Source organism: Pinus tabuliformis, chromosome 8 (assembly GCF_031772625.1).
Source record: "Pinus tabuliformis cultivar Carrire ecotype Pingquan chromosome 8, CPIR1, whole genome shotgun sequence".
NCBI classification, from domain to species: domain Eukaryota; kingdom Viridiplantae; phylum Streptophyta; class Pinopsida; order Pinales; family Pinaceae; genus Pinus; species Pinus tabuliformis.
The window spans coordinates 161,452,116-161,475,666 of NC_142294.1; the positions used below are offsets into that span (position 1 = coordinate 161,452,116).

At 43.3% G+C, this 23,551-nt stretch overlaps 1 pseudogene; it reads left to right on the forward strand.

Moving 5' to 3' along the window:
• The first annotated feature begins 20,144 nt into the window (after positions 1-20,144).
• LOC149234641 (cation-chloride cotransporter 1 pseudogene) lies at positions 20,145-22,010 on the forward strand (annotated as a pseudogene).
• Positions 22,011-23,551: the final 1,541 nt, after the last annotated feature.

Here is a 23,551-nt window from a genome sequence, read left to right on the forward strand (position 1 = left end):
GCATCTAAGAAACCTTTTTTTAAATTAGATGTTAAATTTGATCTTCTTATGTTTAATGGTGAAAGTAACACAGAAAAGATTAACAATTGGATCAGGCAGATTGAGGTTTATTGTAGGATTCAGCAAATCATAGAGGATGAGGCGAAAATCTAGCTGGCCTCTCTACGGATGGGCAACACAACTCTCGTTTGGTGGGAGAGTAAATTGTACAGCAGTAAAAATGTGGGTAAGCTCTTTTCCTCATGGTCTGATTTTACTTTTGCGTTAAGGGAACAAGTTTATCCCTTAGGATACAAACAAAAAGCTTTGATGAATTGGCAATATTTAAGGCAAGGCAAAGGGCAGGATGTTTAGAGTTTTACAGAAGAATTTAGGAAGCAAGCAATGAATTTGGCTATTGCACTAGATACACCTGAAGTTGTAACTAAGTATATTGGCTCACTGCATAGTTATATTCAAAATTCATTATTGTTGTTTGAACCAACCACTATTGACACAACTAGAGTGAAAGTAATTCATATTGAGAATAGGGGCAAGAATGAAAGAGAGGACCAGTCTAGAAAGCCACTGTCGAAACCTCCCAATGGCAAATCCAAAGCGAAATGGAAAGGGAAGGAGAAGAAATCAGCAGCAGCCAAAGAGGGAGAGCAGCCTTATTGCAATCATTGCAAGAAAGAAGGCCATGATGATGATCACTGTTGGAAGCAGCACCTAAGAAAACGCCCAAAAAAGTATGGAGGAAAAGGGAAACCGAAAACAATGGCAGCAACACAGCAAGACCTTGGATCAGATTCGGGAGATGAAGCGCTAGTCACAACAGTGGGAACAAAAGGTACCCTTACACCTCCTGTTGATTCTAAATCACATGGAAGCACCAGTTCTGTAGATGAGTCCCTTTCAAATGATAGAAAAAGAATTGAATTATTTCATATCAGAGTTGTAGTAAATCACACCAAAGTAGAAACTTTGCTTGATACTGGGTCCCAAGCAAATTTAATTGTAGAATCCCTAGTAAAGAAACTTAGCTTAGAAACAAAACCGCACCTAAAGCCTTACCTGTTGGGATGGATACATGATAAAGCTAAATTGAATGTAACTCAACATTGCAAGGTAAAATTTGTGATTGCGTCTAAGCTGGTAGACGAAGTAGAAATGGAGGTAATCCCACTGGATATATGTGGCATGGTATTAGGGAGCCCCTACCTATATGACAGGAAAGCAGTATTTTTATGCCATGAGAATAAATACCACATCACCAAGGATGGGGTAGAGTACATAGTGCGGGCTCATCAAAACAAGATTAACGCCAACCTTGTAAGCGCTAGGCAGATGAAACAATTGGTAAATTCCAGCAAAACGTGCATGCTTATGGTTGTAAAGGAGAAGGAGGTTGAATTCGTAGACGCGTTCCAGGGTTGCGATGGGGAGCTTAAATAGGAATTAATGCAATTAATTTCTGATTATACTGAATTTTTTCAGGAGCCGAGGGGACTACCTCCAAAGAGGGAAATCCAACACGAGATCCACCTGTTGCATGACGCCCCTCTGCCGAATATTGGCATGTACAGAATGTCAGCAGTTGAAATGGAGGAGATCAAGCGTCAAGTGCAGGAATCGCTGGACTAAGGCATGATTAGGCCGAGCTCCTCTCCATATGGTTTTGTTATGCTCTTAACCTGCAAAATAATACCCAAACACATAATATGCGAAGAAAAAGATACCCAGAACATAGAATAGCAATGATTTTATTATTCAGAGAGCAATGTTCACATGCCTCTTCGAGGGGGCAACCTCCCATAGAGCAGAGCTCGATTACAAAATAAGACACAATGCTCCTCGCAAGGAGTCTCTATCCTTTATATATGACTCATACATGCAATACCATGGGCCAATACCGTGGGTTTTATTAATACCATCTATCTAATACTACGGCCCATTTGCAACTAACTGTGGTCCCGTCATTAATTGCGGTTTAACCACTTACAAATATTAATATGGGCTTTATTGACTCTTGACTATGACGTGATCCCATGACATAAATAAGGGGGTTAGGGTGGGACCCTAACATGCCCTCCCCCTTAAGACTAGCCTTGTCCTCAAGGCTGAAGCTGCGGAAACTGCTGAAGAATAGTGGCTGGTTCCCAAGTTGCATCTTCTGGAGAGGTGTCTTTCCATTTGACGAGGACTTCCTTAATCATGCGGCCGCGCAGGTGCTTGTCTCGTGTATCTAGAACCTGTTCGGGTTGAAGCCAGATTGACCCTTCTTCGTCCAATTCAGGTAGACTGGTTTGAACTCGGAAATTGTTCCCAATCACTTTCTTGAGGCACGATACATGGAAAACTGGATGGATTTTTGCCGTAGGTGGCAAAGCCAACTTGTAAGCCACTTCTCCAATGCGCTGAAGTACTTGGTATGGTTCGTAGAATTTTGGAGAGAGCTTTTGACAACCCTTGGCTTTGAATGATGTTTGCTTATATGGTTGCAGCTTCAAAAAGACCTGATCCCCTTCTTGAAATTGGTGCTCTGAGCGATGTTGGTCGGCCTGTTGCTTCATGCGGTTCTGAGCTTGATGAAGATTCTCTCTAAGATGGGCGAGCATGGTTGCGCGGTGTTGTAGGAGTTGATCCACTGCTTGTACTTTGGAGCACCCCTTGAGATAAGAAGTAGGGGAAGGCGGAAGTTGACCATAGACTGCTTCATAGGGAGTCATTTTGGTGGTGGCATGATAGTTGGTGTTATACCACCATTCAGCCAGAGGTAACCACTGTACCCAAAGGTGTTGCTTTTCTGAAGTGAAACACCTAAGGTAGGTTTCTAGACATTTGTTGACAGCTTCGGTTTGACGATCTGTTTGCGGATGATATGAAGTACTGAGTTTGAGTTGAGTGCCTTGTATTCTGAAGAGTTCCTGCCAAAAATTACTGGTGAAGATCGGGTCGCGGTCGGACACAATAGAAGTGGGCATGCCATGCAATTTGAAGATCTGATCCATGAAAGATTGAGCAACCAAAGTTGGTGTAAACGGGTGGGGTAGGGCGCAGAAATGAGCATATTTCGACAGTCGGTCCACAACCACCATGATGACTGACTTTTTCCCTGACTTTGGAAGACCTGTAATGAAATCCATAGAAACCTCCGTCCAAATTGATGCCGGAATGGGCAATGGTTGTAATGAGCTTGGTGTGTTGACGGTTTCCCCTTTGTGGCGTTGAAAGACATCACATTCTGCTACGAAAGTAAAGATGTCCTTTTTCATGCCTGTCCAAAAAAATGATCTTCTGGTGCGAGCATACGTCTTCTGGAAGCCCGAATGTCCTGCAATGGGAGATGAGTGCAATTCTGCCAAAATGCGACTTTTGAGGGTGGATGTTGGTGATATTACGACTCTGTCCTTGTAGCGAAGAATATCATTCTGCCACGAGTAGCCCTTGCTGGAATTAGGATCTACATGTAATTGAGAAATGAGTTGGGAGAGCCCGGGGTGTGAAAACCATTCCTTGCGAGCCTCTTCAATCCAGTCTGGAATGGGGAGGGAAATTGCGAGCATAGTACTTTCCTCCTCAAATTGGCGAGATAATGCATCTGCTACACTGTTGTCTTTCCCTTTCTTATAAATGATCTCATAATCATATCCCAGCATTTTGGCTAACCATTTATTTTGTTGTGGGGAGGATAGGCGTTGCTCCAAAAAATATTTAAGACTGTGATGATCTGTGTGGATTTGGAAACGTCGCCCCAATAAGTAAGGTCGCCAGGTCTCGACTGCATGTAAGATGGCCATCATTTCCTTCTCATAGGTAGATTGGCCCAGATTCCTCCCACTGAGTTGTTGGCTTGTGAAGGCCAATGGTCGCCCTTCCTGCATTAAGACCGCCCCAATACCTGTACCCGAAGCATCACATTCAATGACAAAGGATTTGGTGAAGTCAGGTAGTGCTAAGACTGGAGTGGAACACATGGCGTTTTTGAGAGCGGTAAATGCCTGTTGTGCTTCCTCGTTCCAGAAGAAGGAATTTTTCTTTAGGAGTTGAGTGAGGGGCTTTGCTATACGGCCATAGTTGCGGACAAATTTACGATAATAGCCTGTGAGACCCAAAAATCCTCTCAAGCTCTTCAAGGTCTTAGGTTGAGGCCATTCTTGCATTGCCTGGATCTTTTTGGGGTCCACCTTGACACCTTCACGCCCCACAATGTGGCCCAAATACTCAACTTCTTCCATGCCAAACGAAGACTTAGACATCTTGACAAATAATTTATGCTTGCGGAGTAGTTGCAAGAGTAGATCTACATGCTGAAGATGTGCCGCCCAAGTGCCACTATAGATGAGGATGTCATCGAAGAAGACAAGGACAAATTTTCTGAGATATGGTTTGAGAATGTGATTCATAAGGCTTTGAAAAGTAGAGAGGGCATTACAGAGACCAAATGGCATGACCAGGAACTCATAATGGCCTTCATGAGTTCTGAAAGCCGTCTTGGGAATGTCGACTTCCTTCATGCGAATTTGGTGGTAGCCTGAGCGAAGATCCAACTTAGTGAAGAATTGAGCCCCATTGAGTTCGTCCAGCAAATCGTCAACCACCGGGATGGGAAATTTATCTTTGACTGTCAACTTATTGAGGGCCCTGAAGTCGGGACACATCCGCCACTCCCCATCTTTCTTGAGGACCATGAACACTGGGGATGAATAAGGACTAATGTTGGGACGAATGACACCTGATTCCAACAATTCCTTGATGATTTTTTCTATTTCATTCTTTTGGGTGAACGGATATCTGTATGGCCGCACATTTGGGGGTTGGGCCCCTGGAACCAAGGTGATGCTATGATCATGTTCCCCTCGCGAGGGTGGAAGCTCATGAGGCTTGTCAAAGACCGTCCTATGGTTATTTAAAATCTGTTGCATCTCAGGATGAATTGGCAGAGACATGGTTTCGACTACCTGGATGGCATTAAATTGAGCGACCACTCCATGATGGCCCTTTTTTAACAATTTTTCCATCCTATGTGAGATGATGATAGAGGGGGCTCCCACTTGGAGTCCACGGAGGGTATGTGTGGAGTTGTTCTGCTTAAAACTCATATATAACTCCTGGAAATCCATTGTGATTGGCCCAAGAGTGCGGAGCCATTCAGCGCCTAGGACAATGTCGCAACCCCCCATGTGTATGGCAAACATGTGGGTTTTCAACTAATAATCCCCCATTTGAAGTTTGACATTTTCACAGCGGCCTTCACATTTCATTGTGCCCCCATCTGCAATTTGGACTTGGAAGTTAGAAATTGCCCGTACAAAACAATGCGTTGCTTCTGCGATTTTTTGATGGATGAAATTATGGGTACTTCCACTATCAATCAAGACTACTACTGGGCGATGTTTAAGAAAACCCCTGATTTTGAGAGTTTGAGGGGAAGAAATTCCTGCCAACGCATTTAGCGAAATAACTGGTTCATCAGATACAATCTCCTTTTGGTTGTCTTCTTCGATCGCCTCCTGTTCCTCAAGTGGTGGATCTTCCTCGGTGGAGCTGTAGTCAGTGGCATCTATTTGAAAAAACTTGGGCTCCTTGCATTTATGACCCGGGGAATATTTTTCATCACAGTAGTAACATAGTCCTTGCTTCCTTCTTTCGGCCATTTCCACAGGTGACACCTTTTGAATCTTAAGTGTCTGAGTCGTGTTGGGAGCCTGTGGGGGACGACCTTTAGTGGGGAAATTGGGGCGGCTGTATTGGGCTGCTAATGCACGTTTCACCTTACGAGCTACCTGGCAAGCCTATGTCCATGTGGGAGGGTGGTGGAGTAAAACTTGAGCTTTGATGGCTTCTTTAAGACCGCTGATAAAACATTCCATGTAGAACTCATCTGTGAGACCCTTAGTGCGAAAGGCTAAGGCTTCAAAAGCAGTAATATATTCATCCACTGTACCCTTCTGTCGGAGCTTAGTGAGACGCCCCAAAAAAGAGTCTTCCTGTTCAAAGCGAATTCGAAGAGCTTTGGTAAATTGGGCCCAATTCTGAAAAGGTCCATTGCAACGCTGATGCCATTCCCCCCATTGCCATCGTTCGTTGTCCAAGTACATGGTCCCCACCATAAGCTTAGTCCAATCATCTAGGATATGATTCAATTTGAAATACTGCTCCATTTGTGCTAGCCATGCGGACGTGTGAGAACCGTCAAATTTATGCATATCCAACTTGGGAGGTCGCTGACTGGGTGGTGGATGGTTGTGCCCGACGTGAGGAGAGTGGCTAGACTCACCCTCATGGTATTCATGGCCATTATACGCCTCCTCATGGGCTGGCTCCTTGCCCTTCGAGAGTGCTAGCTGTACCTGGAGACTTAGTCCGCTAATCTCATGTTGGAGGGAGTCCATATTTGCTTCAAGTTTGTCTAGCCTTTCATTGGCCATCGCTTGAGCTCTAGTTTCTACCATACACCAACTTGATGAAAAATTGGGACCGCCTAAATTTTTTTTACTAACAAATTGAATGGTACCACCTTGCTCAGCTCGTCGTCCTGATGCTGATGGGCTAGATCACCAATAAGCGCCTCGGAAGATCTCAGACTCTTTTTTTTTTTTTGGAAAACTCCTAACGGAGTTTTACTCCTTCTTGATCAATACTGCAGTGGCCAAATCCTCAAAATGTCAATGCTGCCAAAAGTCCTGCGAAAAGTATACCCCGGTAGAGGAACCCTTCACAACAACTCCGATCTGGTAGATCTGAGAGATCTGAATGGTGGAACAACTGTGGCTGCGGATCTGATGGAGCTGCGGGACTGATGTCTGCTGCTGCGGCACGTCTTTGCACACACGGATCTGGAATAGATGATGTGTGATCCCCCGATAGAAAAGGGAACTATGGTCTAGAGGAGTGTCAGGTGCTACAAATTGCAATATACATAAGGGTCTGACAGTAGTACTCGGCCCAATGTTTCAGGGCTCTAACTAAGGAGGATCGACCGTACCCTTAGCCGTACAACCCGACTACCCTATCGTACGGGCGAGTAACCTCTCCGAGTGCTGTTCTCGGTGTACTGTAGCCACAAGACGGCCGAAGGTTTATCTATGGCGAGGTTTCAAGGGAGCCTAGGGGGCTTCCTATATACCCAGAGGGTATGTGGAAGACAGTCCGTGCGCGGTTCTGTCTAATGCGCTACTACTCGAAGGGGTACCCACAGGGGTTACAAGGGAGTCCAACAGACGTGACCACCTCTTGTATTTCCTGCGTGCATGCCTCCCCAAATCCGCAGGTTTATGTGCTAAACGACAGATCCCCTGGTTTAAAGACGCCGGAACACGTCTCTAGCCAAAATTTTTTTGCTAAAAATTGGAGATCCCACCGAGCCCTGGAAAGTGCTCTGATACCACTTGTTATGCTCTTAACCTGCAAAATAATACCCAAACACAGAATATGCGAAGAAAAAGATACCCAGAACACAGAATAGCAATGATTTTATTATTCAGAGAGTAATGTTCACATGCCTCTTCGAGGGGGCAACCTCCCATAGAGCAGAGCTCGATTACAAAATAAGACACAATGCTCCTCGCAGGGAGTCTCTATCCTTTATATATGACTCATACATGCAATACCACGGGCCAATACCGTGGGTTTTATTAATACCATCTATCTAATACTACGGCCCATTTGCAACTAACTGTGGTCCCGTCATTAATTGCGGTTTAACCACTTACAAATATTAATATGGGCTTTATTGACTCTTGACTATGACGTGATCCCATGACATAAATAAGGGGGTTAGGGTGGGACCCTAACAGTTTGCCGATTGTTCTAGTGCCAAAGAAAGACGACAGCTGGAGGATGTGCATGGACTACTGCGCGCTTAACAAAATATCGGTGAAAAATCGCTATCCCCTCCCACACATAGATGATTTATTGGATCAATTAAAAAATGTTGTATATTTCACAAAGTTGGATTTGCGCAATGGCTATCACCAGGTTCGAATTGTGGAGCAGGACGTGTGGAAAACCGCTTTCAAAACCAAGCAGGGGTTGTTCGAATGGATGGTAATGCCATTCGGGCTTTGGAACGCTCCAACCACCTTTATGCGGGTTATGAACAATATATTTCAGCCCTTCATTGATGAGTTTTTTCTTGTATAATTAGATGATATACCAGTTTTCAGTGAGAGTTGGTTTGAACATGTGAGTCATGTAAAGAAAGTGCTTGATGTGCTGAAGAAAGAAAAACTCTTTGTAAAATTGTCAAAGTGTGAGTTCGGGAAAACCTCTTTGGGTTACCTAGGTCATATTGTTGGTCATGGTCAGTTAAAAATTGATCCCGCTAAAGTTGAAGCAATTGTAAATTGGCCTAAGCCTACTAGTGTAACTGAGGTCCGTAGCTTTCTAGGTGCAGTCCAGTATTGGAGGAGATTTATTGCTAATTTCTCTGTTATTGCAGCACCTTTGCACACATTGACAAGTGTGAAACAGGTCTTCCAATGGGGAGGAAGACAACAATAGAAGTCCTTCGAAACATTGAAGGAAAAAATTAGCACCGCGCCAGTCTTAGCCTTACCCAATCTCCAACAGCCATTTGAGATCGAAATCGATGCCAACGGTTATGCCATGGGAGCTGTACTGATGCAACAAAAGAAGCCAATTTGTTACCATTCTGAGAAGTTTTCTCAAGCTGTGATAAACTATCCCACCTATGACAAGGAGCTTTATGCCTTGGTGTAGAGTGTGAAAAAGTGGAAACACTACCTGATCGATAAGGAGACCATCATCCATACAGATCATCAGCGCTTGCAATATCTTCTGTCACAAACCAAGTTGCAGCAAACTCATCATTTCAAGTGGATGGGCTTTATTCAAAAATTTCATCTGGTAATAAAGTATAAGAAGGGCACTATCAATAAAGTGGTCGATATGCTATCTCACCCTCCTATTTCTGCTTCTGTTATTTTGCATAATGCTTCGTTGTCTTTTGAAAGTTATGCTGAACAATATGCTAACAATGATGACTTTAAGGAGGTTTATGCAAAACTAACCCATGGTTCACAGGTGGACAACTATCACTTGGGGGGGAAATTGTTGTATCACCTTGGTAAATTGTGTATTCTCTCAGGAGAAAGAGTGCATGTAATTTGAGAGGCCCACACCTCTCTTGTGTCTGGACACTTTGGTGTTGAAAAGACTTTATGTCATGTACAAAGATTTTGTTTTTGGCCTCATATGAAAAACATTGTGACTCGCTATGTAAAGGGTTGTGTGATGTGTTCTGTTTCAAAGCCCTCTAATAGAAAACTTGGGCTCTACACACCACTCCCTATTCCGAGTCGTCCATGGGAAAGTGTGTCAATGGACTTTGTAGGAGGTTTACCTTTGTCTAGGAAGGGTCACGACTATTTGTATGTTGTCGTTGACCATTTTAGAAAAATGTGTATTCTTATGCCTTGTAAAAAGCAGATTACTGCAGAGCAGACTGCTTCTCTTTTCTTTCAGTATGTTTGGGTCCACTTTGGATTACCCACATCAATTGTGTCAGATCGAGACTCTCGCTTCCTTGGGGAGTTCTAGACTAGCTTGTGGAGGATGATGGACACCAAACTGAAAAGAAGCACGACATTTCACCCGTAAACCGACGGGCAGACAGAGGTTGTTAACTGTACCATGGTACACTTATTACGAGGCTATTGTGGGAAACATCCCAAGTTGTGGGATGAACATCTCCCCTATATACAACATTCCTACAACCGAGCAGTGCATTCATCGACGCAACATTCACCATTCGAGACATGCTTTGGTTACCTACCAAAGGACCCTTTTGACATGGTATTTGGAAGGCAGGATGACTCTAGTGGACATAATGATAAAGACAAAGCTCAACAGTTCATTCAACGAATCCAAATGATTCACCAAGCAGTGCAAGAGCAGTTGGAAAAGAGTCAAGCCTATTACAAGGCTCAACATGATAAACACCGAGTTGACCATCAATTCCAAGTGGGCGATAAGGTGTAGTTCCACATCAGCAAAGACAGGATGAAGGGAGAAGGAAAGAAGTTGCGGCCAATCCGGTGTGGACCATTCACCATATTGGAGAAGATTGGGAACAATGCCTTTCGTCTTGACTTACCAGTATATATGTAGATGTACTCAGTAGTGAATGTGGAGAACCTAAAGCTGTATGAACCACCTTTGATCATGGACACTAATGAGGTGGGCACAGTTCCTACCATTGATGATTTTGCACCATAATATCTCGATGAGTTGCATGAAGACATCATCCTCGAAAGAAGAACCAGGACAACACAAAGAGGAGATGTAGAATACCTTCGAGTTGGATTCAAGGGAATGCATCCCAGCAAGGCCAGATGGCTGGAGAAAGAGAAAGTGAGGGCATAGTTCCCTCACTTGCCAATTGACTAATGAAAAGCTTTTGGCGGTCCAAAAGATCCTCAATTGGGAGGATTGATCCAGGTGGATCTTCAGATACAATGGCATGGAGAAACTCAGAAATTCAAGTGGGTAGAATGAAGTCAACCTAAGACAAGAGTAGAGATCTCATCTTCCTGATTCCAACGGCGCAAACGGTACTTCAATCCGAGTCCAGATGATGAAGTTATCACCCGAAGAAGGATGTTTTAGTCCTTAAGAAAATGAGGAATTTCCTTTGAAAAAGGAGTCTTAAGCCTTAAGGCAAAATCACAATCGGAGGTTGCATGTGGGCAGAATTAAGAATTGGGCCATGGAATCCCCGATCCTCGATCTCTGATCAGATCGGATCGGCGGTTCGGAGGCAATCACAATCGGTGGTCATCTATCTATCTATCTCTACATATTATATATATATATATCTATATATATATATATATATATATATATATATATATATATATATATATATATATATATATATATATATATATATATATATATATATATATATATATATATATATATATATATATATATAAGAGTATATCGGTGATCGGGCAGTGCGATCGACGATTAATCGGATCGACGGAACCTCTATCGGACACCCGGGCGATGTATGTGTGGGATGTCGACGCGATCGACCGACGCTGATATCGGCGATCGGCGATCGGCAATCGGTCATTCCCAATAACTAGGACGGGGACACCCTGATATGCCGATTTGTGACCTCAGCGTGGACCCGATAGGAAAAATAAGCCCAATTTAATGGTTTTTGAGGTCCGGGTATATGGTTTTTGGGCAGATTTGTAGTGTTTTTCAGGATTTTGAAGCTTTATCGTTTCAACGATAAAAGACCATCTTTGAGAGGTGGTTGCACCCGCCGATTCTTCCACTCTACCAGCCTTTGTTAAGAGTCAGACAAGCCTCAATTGGGATGGGATCCTGTTCGAGAATCCATTATAAAAGAGGATCGTTGGAAAGAGCAAGAGGAGGGCATTTTTATGGTTGCAGCACACTATTTTGCAGGAGGCCGAGAGCACTTATTGATCTGTCTTAGATAGTTTACACGACTCCAGCTCCTTTCATTACTGTGGGACGCTTTGGTGCGGCACACCTCTCCATGCCAGGCATTCATTTCATATCCATCTTGCAGATTGGAGGTATAAGCCTCTTTGTGGACAGATTGATGAATGTAATTCTGTTTATTCATGCCATTTAATAAGAAAGGCCTCCCCATTGTTGAGCTGGGCCCGGAGACGTAGTCCGAATTGGACGAACTCCGTTATCAAGCCTTGGTGTCTTCTTTTTGTGCCTTTTATGTGTTTACTTCTTCTTTTCTTATGTGCACATTTACGTGTTAAGTTGCAATTTTATATGCAATTCTTTTCTATACATCTATAAGCGAAAACATCCTGGATCAAGCCCTCTACCTTTGTAGATTTTTGAAACCTGTGGCGCAAAATAGCATGCTGCAATTCTGATGTGGTTTCCATTTTCTGATATTTTAAACCAAATGAATTGCTTATTTGAGTCTTCTTTTTCTAATTGAATGAGACGACCTTATTTCTCCCTTACTAAAACCATGATACCCCCGTGCCCTTTTCCATTCCATGCTGCCTTGTTCCACACTGCCATCTTCCAGTATCCTTCAAACAAAGGTGTCTTTCACCCTTCATGCTCATGTGTTTCTATGAGGCAAATTATGTCTCTATTTGCCGCAATAGGCCCTAACCCAAGTCCTCGTCTCCATGGGTAGCGTTAGCCTCATGTTACAACAGGTTTCATATTTCATGATTGACAGTGGAAGTGCCAAAAATGTTCATCTTTTCCATGCTGCAAAGGTTCCATTTTTGAAAGGTTGCTCAGTTAAGGGAAAGCCAAACAGCCTAAGCCTGGTTTCCCTAAAGTTTAAATTGCTTGTCTTAGAATATAGAGAATAATATCTGGCCAAACAGTTTAAACTTGGCAGATGTGCAGATAGGTAGAGAATCTTGGGAGCTCAACAGTTCAAGCTGAGCCCCTGGCAGAAATAAGGGTAGTTTTTAGATAGGAAGGCAGTTGAAAAGAAAAAGAGATCAGGGTTTGCAAATCTAAGTGCACCCTTCCTGGAGTAACAAAAAATGCTAGGTGTTGTAAGAAGGGTAGGTAGCTTGGGGTTGCAGAAACAAGATTGTCTTCATTTTTGGCTTTAACAAGCACAACTCATCTCATCAATGGCAGAATTTTTGAAGCATGTCTAACTTCCCTTCTCCTCCCCCCTCAAAGTTCCTCACTAACATCCCCTTAAGGACCTTGGGATCTGCCCAACAAGTCCTGATGCTGCTCCATTTCTATAAAGCATCAAGGTAATGTTGGCTTTCTTAAATGAAAAGAAGCCACATTTCTTGTCTAAAATCGCTTTTTGACTTTCATTTGTCCCTACATCTAAGTTTTGCTGTTGAAACTTAGCCTTCTGCTCTTCTTTCACCTCACAATCCATGTTAACTCTTAATTTTATTATATAGCTCCCTAACCACTCCCCTATCCCTATTTACTACAAAAATTATATAAAAATCCCAAAAAATATTAAATAGCCCTCCCTTGGCACTATAGTCATATGCTCTAGAGTCTGGGGAAATATCAAGTCCATCTGGGACTCATATTTAACCTTCCTCGTCTGTCCCTTGGGATCAGTTAACCTCTGGTGAACTGATAACCGTTTCATCCCCCCTCCGCATTCATTTCCCACAGTTAATGTTTAAAATACCTCATTAAACATTAAGTTGTTCACTTCCCCCTCGCTTAAACCTTACCCGCAAAACCCATCTCTGCAAAGTTCTAACCTCCCCGCGCTCACACAAACCCAAATCCGCTTTATTAATGTTGTAACCCCCCCCGCTGTATCAAAAAGTAAATAAAATGCCGGGCGGGTCCCCGCCATAACCCACCGTCACATTGATTGTCCCGCCAGCCGTTAGATCTGGCCCGCCCCAGATCTACGGTGGGCGGGCTTTTCTATATACAACACGCCCGAGCTTTAGCGTCCGGGAGTTCGGCGGTTTTGCCGTCGTACTCCCGCCACGCGTCAAGCTCTGGGGTGTGGCGGAGCCCCTCCCCCCAAAACCGCCCAGGCGCTTAGGCGGTGCGCCCGAAACCGCTTACCGCCCTCCCCTGTGACGTAAGCCCCACGTCACCTGCCGCGTCACCCCCCTGCCCAGTCAACATGACACGTCGTCTGCCACCATGTCCCCTGCGTACTGCCACGTAACCCGTCCGTACATGATGACATCATCTGCTGATGTCATCCTGCCACATCACCCATCCGTACCCCGGGACCCGCCAATGACGTCATGCCGACGTCATCCCGAAAAAGCGCCAAAAAGCGCCAAATGTCAATTTTTTTTGCTTAAAAGAGCGCGGACGACCGTTGTAATTCATTTTTATGGGTTCATTTGAACGCGCCGGCTCCCTGTTCCATTCATTCTCTCACTCCCAAAGCTTCAAAGCGACCAGGCAAGCTACTGCGGACCGCAATTCAGCTTCATCGTCTATCTGCGCACCAGTTTGTCCACTTTCGGCACAGTCTGAACCAGGTATTTGTCATATACTCCTCTTTTTCGCTCCTGCTCGTTCATTTTGTCCACTGCACGCACTGTAAACCTGTAAAGTTCCCCAATTCGTAGTTCTGCTGCGCCTGTGACTTCATTAAACCTGCTGGAGGCCCCCCACTTCAGAAAAACCTCAGAAACCTTATGCCCATTTACGCTTTTACGGGCAAATTCTGTTTAAAATCTCGGCCCCCAGTAAGAATTGCTGAGCAGCTCAGTATTGCCCAATTTTACCCCGTGCCGCTGTTCAAATCCGTCCACTAAAACTGCAATTGCCCTCTGCTCCCCTGTATTGTTCCTCACAGTCCTTAGCTCCAGAGAATTCACCAAGAAAAGGGAGGTTGACCCAAAACTCCTCCAAGTTGGTCTCTCACAGCATAAGCTCTCAAGCCGTTCAACCACTATCACATTTGAAGTTCAGTTTGCCTACTCTTGCTAGTTGTTGCGAGCACAATTGATAGCCGATTGTTTCATTAGCCCTCCTTTCAGCTCAAGCACTCAAAGTTGCATAATGGCCGCTCTTTCTGCTCTGAATATAACTCCCATCAACCTGCCAAGCAAAGAACTGGAGTCCATGCCCTTGGCCGATACAGATTACCTCATTCAAGACTTTGTTGCCAGAAGAAATCATCTACGCACCTACTGCCAGCTGAGAAACAGTTTCCTAGACAAAACTGACAAGTATTACATATGGGAGTCCAATCTGCCCTATTATTTCCTTCCTTCTGTGAATATCTTTCCCGAAATTATTCACCTCTGTGCTGCAAATTATGAACCAAGTCAGAGGGCTGTCAAGTCTTCATCTGGAAGCATACTTTTTTACACTACCCCTGACTCCATCAACCAGATGTTGAACTTTAAAAAGTCTGAGACACTGTTGCCCTTTTCCATAAATAATTTGCTACAAGAAGCCTCTTGGTTCCCTGGTACCAAGATTGAAATAGTTGCTGAGACATTTATGAGGGCAGATTGCCAACCGAAGGAACCACCTCCATTTCCTTATGATCATTTCAATGAGGTGGGCAAATTGCTGGTAGATATGATATCTTATGTGTTGGGATTCACATCAACTGAACTTGTAGACGAGACAGTGCTGGTTATATTGTCTTCTTTCAGCCAAGGACAGCCTCCTGCTGTCAAGTATAATTATGCCAGGTTCATATCGGACAAAATCCATGATCAGCTCACAAGACTAGATAGGCAGGGAATTTTCAAATATTCCTCCTATATCTATCATCTCTTCATGTTTTATCAATCTGACATCTTCCAATGCCCTATCAAGAAACTGGATTCAAGGGGAGAAAGGAGGTCTGTTGTCTTCTGGTCATCAGTTTTCCACCAAGTTCAAGACTCCCCTTATTCATACTGTGAGTTCATTGACCAGTTTGTATATCCTGTGTCCTGCCTCCTGATGAAGGTCCCTCCTCCTAGAATAACCTATGAAATGCAAAAAATCTTGCAGCTGTCTAAGAATTTCAAATTAGGTGATTGGTACCTATATCAAAACCATACTGTTATCAGAATTTATGGCTGTGAGCTGTGTCCTTATAGGCTTCCGAGATATGTGCCAATGAGGCTGTTTGCATTAGAATACTACAGGCAACTTATAAATTCAGATTTGACTCACTTCCACAGCACCAAGAAAAGGGCACAATTGAAATTCAGAGACCGCCTAGGCCCCTTCATCATGAACAAGAAGGATGGTTGGCAAGAAGCTGACCTAATACTCAAAGATCAATTTAAATTGAAGAGGAGTTTCTGGTGGGTCCCTTATGACCCGCTTGGTTTTATTAATGCCAGAAGGGTCAAGTATAGATTGACACCATATGACCACTGCAAAAACCCCCAAGTCGAACCATATGCTAATCAAGATGCTTGGGTACATGGAACTTTAGTGGAAGAATTAACTCAAGAGGAAATTTTGGAACAAACTGCTAAGGATCTTGAAAAGACTCTTGACTTGGATTCTGATGACCAGGTATATTTCAGGCTGCCATACCAAGTGGAAGAGGACCCGTCTACAGCTGCATCTTCACAGATTGCCCAAGGAGCTTCTACATCAGCAACAGGTACAGCCAAAGGGAAGGAACCGATGGAAACAGAGCAAGTGGTCAGGGAACAACCGGTCACCTCAACGGAGCAAGCTCAAGGGCAAGCCCTTCCACAACAAACAGTGGCAGCCCAAATACCAATTTTGCAGACTCCTGCCCATGAAGAGAGAGGCAGGAAAAGAGACCGGGAAGACTCCACACCTGCCAGTGGGTCTACACAGCAGCCTGAATCAAAAAGGCAAAGAGGGGACTCTCCAATTGAGGAGGAGGTCAGTGAAGAAATTATAGAGAGCCCAAGGAGGGAAGCAAGTCTGCATACACCAACAAGCTCTGTTCAGCAAGAGCAACAAAGACAGCAAGAGCAAGATGTACAACGCGGATTGGAGGTATCTTCCTCCACACAGAAAGGCAAGAAACCAGCCAGCACCAAGGCCAGCTTCAAAGAAATCAAAGCTCAAAACGAGCAACTGAGAATGCAATTGTACAAACAATTCTTGAAAGCAACACCTGCCAAACAGGAAAGACTGATGGCAGCATTTGATATAAAGCAAGAAAAGATGTTTTTGACCCACTTCAAGCCCAAGGTTCAGCAGCCACAGTCAGTTGCAGATTTTGTTAAGACAAGGCTAGAGGTCCTGTCCAAAGATATTCACCCCATGGACCAAATAGAGCTACACAAGCAGACAACCAAAATGCTTTATGCCACCCTTGCAGAGAAGGCCACATTGGCTCATGAGTTGAATGAAACATTGAAGAATACCAACACTCAGTTGGATTTTGAAAGACTGTCATCCACGGCTAAAGATAATAGAATTAAAACACTGGAGGAGATTATTGTGGACTTAGGACACAATCCCAAAGATCCTAAGGGTGTGAGGACCCTTATGAAAAAGAAAGACGATGACATTGCTGCATTAAAGAAGAGATTGAGGTTGCTTCCTACTGAGCATCCTCAAACAGGGGAACTGCAGAAAGAAAAAGAAGCTGAGGATCAACTGGATTTGATCATGAAATTAAACCAACAAGTAATTGATTTGGAAGGGGAATTGGAGAAGGCACTGCAAGAAAAACAGGGAGAGTCGACCTCCCAGCCGCCTCGAACACTTCCAACTGGTGTTACTGTTCCTCCAGCACAAGCAACGGCCATCCCTCCAACTATTCCAACAACCACAACAACTACAGGTGCTACAACAGCAACAACAACAATTCCTGAGTCTAGCATGAGCATGGACGAATTAAAAAAGGCTATCAAAGAAGTAGAGCTTCAGGCAACAGAGATTAAACAAGCCAGAGAAAAATTGGCTGAGCTAGAAACAAAATATGACAAATAAAATGACAGTGGGTGAGCAGTCAAGAGAAATCAAGACCCTGAAGGATAGAATCAAAACCTTGGAGAAAGAGCTGTCATTGGATAAAGCTTTGGCTGAAATAAAGAAGATCCTGTGGGCCAAAATAAATAAGTCAATCACTGGCCAATGGAGGTCAATTTAGGCAATATATGAAAAGTGGAACTGCTTGGTCGTGCTAAGACTAAAAGCCAGAGAGCCAAGACAGCGTTAGGAAATATGCCTGACCAGGCCAACAGAATGATCAATTTTCTGAATCATCAGACTAGGGAAGCGCTGGCAGCACTCCATATCATGAGCAGAACAGATGCCATACTGACCGCAAAAAGTGTGCTCACATTGAGGAGCCTGGTGCAAACTTTGGAGGCAAGATGTCGGGATATACAAAGAGATGTAGACAATTTTGAGGTAAGGTTTGCAGCATTACAGACCAGGGGATTGCCCAGCCTGCTGACCAGTGCTGGAAAACTATTGACATGTGACCAGTATTCTACCAGGCTCAATAATTTTGTCAATAATCAGCTTACTGCTGCATCAAGTTCCGCAACAGAGACAGGGCCACCTACAGGATAGATGCTCTATGACAAACTGGAAAGCTTATTTTACCTGGAGCACGAGGTCAATCACCTGTTTGAGATGCCGCCTAGTTATTACAAGTACATAGAGGTCGATGAAACACTTGTCAAAATACAAAGACATCAGTGGCCTTCTGAGAATTGGTGGCAAGCAATGCTGGCCGTATTGCCCAGGTGATTTCAGTTTTTCCCTCTTTTTTGTTTATTTCAAAATCGCAGACAGCTGCAGGTCATCAGCGAGCATAGGTTAAGGCACAGAGTGCACTAGCAGAGCAATGAAGGAAGGTGCAGGACAGGTGGGAACGGTTACCAAGCAAAAGCGCTGAGGTGGCGAACCTAAGGGCGCAAATTTCTAAGAACGCAGCCCAGCCGACTCAAAGTGACTCAAAAGTCAAACACCCACTGACAGAGAGAACAGCTGTGGCATTTGTATTTATTTCAGCATTTACTTTTAATCAACCACTCCTTAGGAGTTGGTAAAAAAGTTATGAACTATTAACTTCTCGTCTAGATATTTTTGTATTCAATTTTGTATAAATACGACCCTCTGCATTGTTAGAAGGGTTGGTCGGCTAATGTATCTCAAGAGAGACTCGCACTATATGTCTGATTCTATTTTTTCTATAATCAAAGACTGCTCAAAGTTTTGGAGAACAACGGTATGCGCTGTGTTTGATGGTTGAAGATGTGAATGTGGAATTCTTGCGCTGCTGTATGAATCAATAAGTGTTCCTCGCCTCTGTTATTTTCATCTCATATATGCTCAAATCACAGAAAGAAAGATTGGTCTAGAATTTGCATGCTTGCACTCTATGCTCAGTTTCTGTGGTTTCTTAATGTTTTCCTCTTGATTTAGGGATGGATATGAATTCCTTCATGGCTCATGTTTAACCTTTTTCACATATGAATGACTGTTAGCTAGGAATTCTTAATTGCTCCTGGGCAAAGCTCATTCAACTTCCCTCTGCTAAACATGTTTGAGAGATTCTTAACTGCCTCTCATGCCTTAGCTTTCACTCCACTCTTTTAGCTTGAAAGATTGTTTCATATGCAGCTACCTTGCTCCATGTTTGTCTTGTGACCAAGAAAGCACACCAGCAGTCCTGTTCTTTGACTCCATGCCCAATGGTTTGAAATTGACCAGATTATGTTTTGCCTCTCTACTTGAAAGCACCATCCTTCCCACCAAAATCAAAATGAAAACCCTCTGGACCCAAGACCTAGCCTAAAATCCTTTCAAACAAAGCTAAATCTAAAAGAGAGAGCCCTCTCTGATTGCAGGTTGGCTAGAACCTACAATCCAAAGTTGGTCTGTGGTTACCTCGGCCGTATCCTTTCCGGAGCTTAAGGATAACCTGAGTGATAATAGGTAGCCTCTGCAGTTCCAATAAACTAATCTTAAGGAAACCTAGGTATGACTTGATTGCTATTTATTTTGACATGCAAGACTCACATTTGAGTCTTTGTCCCTGTTTTCCCATACCGACCTTGCTTTCTGATTTCCTGTTGAAGAGTTTGTTGCCTCTTCTTTATTACCATCTTGTTGCTCTGTTCTAGAAGGAGGTCCAAATTGCGTTATCACAGCTTTGCCTTTATAAATCCATGCTCTCTTTCCTTCATCTCTTGCTGCCCTAACCTTTAAAATTTCCTCCCTTCTTTCCTCCTGTTGTTTTACAGTTAAATCTTCTTCTAGGAAAAAACGAGAACCCCTCAAGAGATGTTTCTTGCTTAGAATAATATATTTATCACGCAAGCTAGGCATAAGACTTTCATGGGCCCGAATCTCTCCCCGATAAACTTACCCACCCTCCATGCTTGGCATATTTGTCCTTGCCTTCACTATCTTGCATGTTGTCAACCTAAATATTTGTTTCTCCTTCCTTATTAGCAGAATTGCGAATAACTTGAGCCCAAGTTTTGGAAACTTTGGTGGAATCTTCTTTCATTTCTCCTCTTGTGTTCTCTTCATGGTTGTTTATTTGGGCAATCATTTTCCTTTTATCCTGGGATGATTTCACATTCACCACCTCTGTACTTTCTGTTAGACTCCGTCTCATGTCAGCAATTGATTCTTCTTCAAAACCCTGTTTTGAAGAAGAAATCATTAAATATGTTGCTTTAGATTATCTAATTTGTTCTTCAGCTTTTCATCTGGCGGCAAGTCAGCACCATCTTGACAGTGCAACAATGATAGATGCTCTATCCCCATCAGGACCTAGTCCACAGATTGAGGTTTTAAGCAGTCCGAATTTACATGATCTTCAAGTCTATGGAGTTCTTGTCACTGTTGTTCTATGCCTTGTTGTGTTTGGTGGGGTAAAAATAATCAACAGAGTTGCTCCAGCATTCTTAGTGCCCGTTTTGTTGTCGGTGTTTCTAATTTTCATTGGCATCCTTTCAGTTTCTCATCGCAATCTTTCTTCTGAGATCACTGGCTTAAGATTGAGCACTTTTAAAAGAAATTGGGGTCCTGAATACCAGCATACCAATTGGGCCGGAATTCCTGCTCCAGATGGCATCATTTACTGGAACATGGAGGCTTTACTTGGGCTTTTGTTTTTTTTTAGCAGTGACAGGCATTATGGCAGGTTCAAACCGTTCAGCATCTTTAAAAGATACCCAGAGGTCTATACCAGTTGGCACATTGGCAGCTATAGGATCTACGACCATTCTTTATTTGGTTTCTGTTTTTATGTTTGGAGCTGTTGCCACCAGGAAAGAACTTCTCACTAACAGGCTGTTGACTGCAACAGTTGCATGGCCAGATCCCGCTGTTGTGCAAATTGGAGTCATTCTGTCTACACTTGGAGCAGCTTTACAAAGCCTTACAGGAGCTCCTAGGCTCTTTGCTGCAATTGGCTCCTTGCTGCAATTGCCAATGATGATATACTACCCATACTAAACTATTTTAAGATTCCTGATGGTGGGGAACCACATCAAGCAACTCTTTTCACATCACTAATTTGTTCTGCTTGTGTTATCATTGGAAGTCTGGATGTTATTTCACCTGTGATCACTATGTTTTTCCTCCTGTGTTATGGAAGGGTCAATCTTTCATGCTTTCCACTTGATTTATTAGATGCTCCGAGCTGGCGACCTCGATGGAAGTTCCACCATTGAAGCTTCTCTCTAGCGGGTGCTCTTCTATGTTTAGAGACAATGTTCCTCATATCCTGGACGTTTACAATTATATCTCTGGTACTAGCAAACTTAATTTACTATCATGTCAGTATACGGGAAAAGGCAGGTGATTGGGGTGATGGTTTCAAGAGTGCTTATTTTCAATTAGCACTGCGCAGTCTTCGTTCTTTCGGAGGGAATCAAGTCCACCCAAAAAAACTGGTATCCTATCCCATTGATTTTTTGTAAGCCTCGGGGAATTCTACCACCTGATGTTCCTTGCCATCCAAAGTTGGCTGACTTTGCCAATTGTATGCGGAAAAAGGGACGTAGAATGTCAATTTTTGTATCTATATTGGAGGGTATAAAACCTGGGAAGATATCATACAATACCCTTCTCAATGCATATGCCAGGTCAGGGTAGCATACCAGAGCAGAGGAAGTTTTCATTGAAATGCAGGATGCAGGTCATTCTCCAGATTCCTGTACTTACCTTTCACTAATTTGTGCTTACACAAACTGTCAAAGATTTCAAGAAGCAGAAGACCTCCTCAAGAGAATGCATCGACAAGGGCTGGCCCCAGGACTTGTCCATTTTAGTCATTTGGTTTTTGCATTTGGAAAGGCTGGCTTGGTTGAGGATGCTTCCAGGTTATACATGGAGATAGAGAAGGCAGAACTTAAGGGTGACTTGGCTTGTCACCGCACAATGCTGAAGATATACCGTGACAATGGTCACACACATGAAGGGATTCTCTTGTTCGAAAAGCTGCAGGATTATATAGAACCCGATGAGCACATTTATAGGATGGCTATCAATCTGCGGGGAAGATTGTAGAGGCAAAATATATTTTACAATTGATGAAGAACAGGGGATTTTCCTATCGTTCGAAATTGGAGGCGTTTAAGGCTGCTATTTCTGGATAAAAGGCGTCAAAACTTCTATTACGATGATGAGCATTCTATCTATACCTGGCTTTTATTAAACGAATCTTCTAAAGGAGGTGTTGAATGCTGTTGAATATTTCAATCGTTTCTGGAGTCATGATGCTTCTGTTTCTGAGTTGTGTAGCTCCTTGACTCAGTCAAATATCGACATGACAATATATAGGGAAGATACAGTAATTGATGAACAATCTGGGGCAACCTCTCACAAAGACTTTATTTATAAAGAACATCTCTCAGCAAATGCAATTGAAGAGGGAAGTGCAAATGGCGATCTTCGAATTGGCACTTTCCATGCCACCAAGTACAGTCTAGATGAAGGTTTTGTTCGCCCCAGCAATAAGGGCGAGGCATCTCTACTTAAAATCTTAGCTCCTGGTCGGAAGCTACAAAACAGAGCATTGCATGGAGATCTTGTTGCTGTATGCTTCCGCCATTTTCGGTTTAGTGCGTGTTTTTTATGTTTGGAAATGCTGAAAAACCGAAGTCTAAACAACCATTATAACCGGTCTCGGCCTTGACAAAACTGTGAAAATGTTTCTTTCTCATGGAGCGAATCCTTTGACAATCAATGATGATTGCCAGACACCTCTTGGCACATGCTTTTCTGCGTTGCTCTCCTCAGTGCCAATATACAAATTGCCGCAGAGTAAAAGGGCTTTTTCGTCATGGAAGACAGTGTAGAATTCGTGCTCTGAAGTGTGACAAGGATAGCACCCACGATGGGTCTTTGTTTTCTGTTCCTGTATGGACCATGTATTGCAATGGGCGCAAGGTGGGTTTTGCCATAAAACGCAATGTTACAGAGAACGACCAAGCCGTATTGAAGATGATGCAGTCCATATCGGTTGGGGCTGGAGTTTTGCCCACTGTGACTAAGGGAGATGAAGGCGAGCTCATGTATATGAGAACAACTTATGAACGAGTTGTTGGGTCTTCAGATTCGGAGTCCTTTCATATGGTCAATCCCGATGGGAGCACCGGGCAGCAGCTTAACGTTTTTCTTCTCAGATATGCCCATTATCATCGGATAAGCAGGATTGTAGGGGGGGTCGATTTCCATCCGATATATGCGGTGGATTTATTCCAGATTTTCAAAATCTTTTCCTAATTGCGGTAAAATGGCCAACGCATGTCAGGACATTTGGGGAGCAGTTGCAAAGTGGCAGGGAACAAGATTCGATTGCCCATATTTGTCTTCACAAATGGAAATTGACGCCTGTAATGCCACCTATTCACCAGATTTCAGTGGAAAGAGCGCTATTCTCTCTTCAGGAAGCGCTGATTGTTTTTTTAGTTTATTAATAATGATAAAAATAAATGCCGGGTCTTGGGGTCGATTTGTTTTCCCCCAGTGGTTTTTTGTTTCATATATTAAAAAGAAAACGTTCTTTCCAATTTTTGTGTAGTTAGTTAAAACAGCGCCCCTGTTTTGGGCAGCAGTTTTATTTAATGTATTAAAAAATTCATTTGTAAAAAAGGGTGAGAGAGGGGAGTTTTTCTGAGCGCTGGGAGCTGCTGGA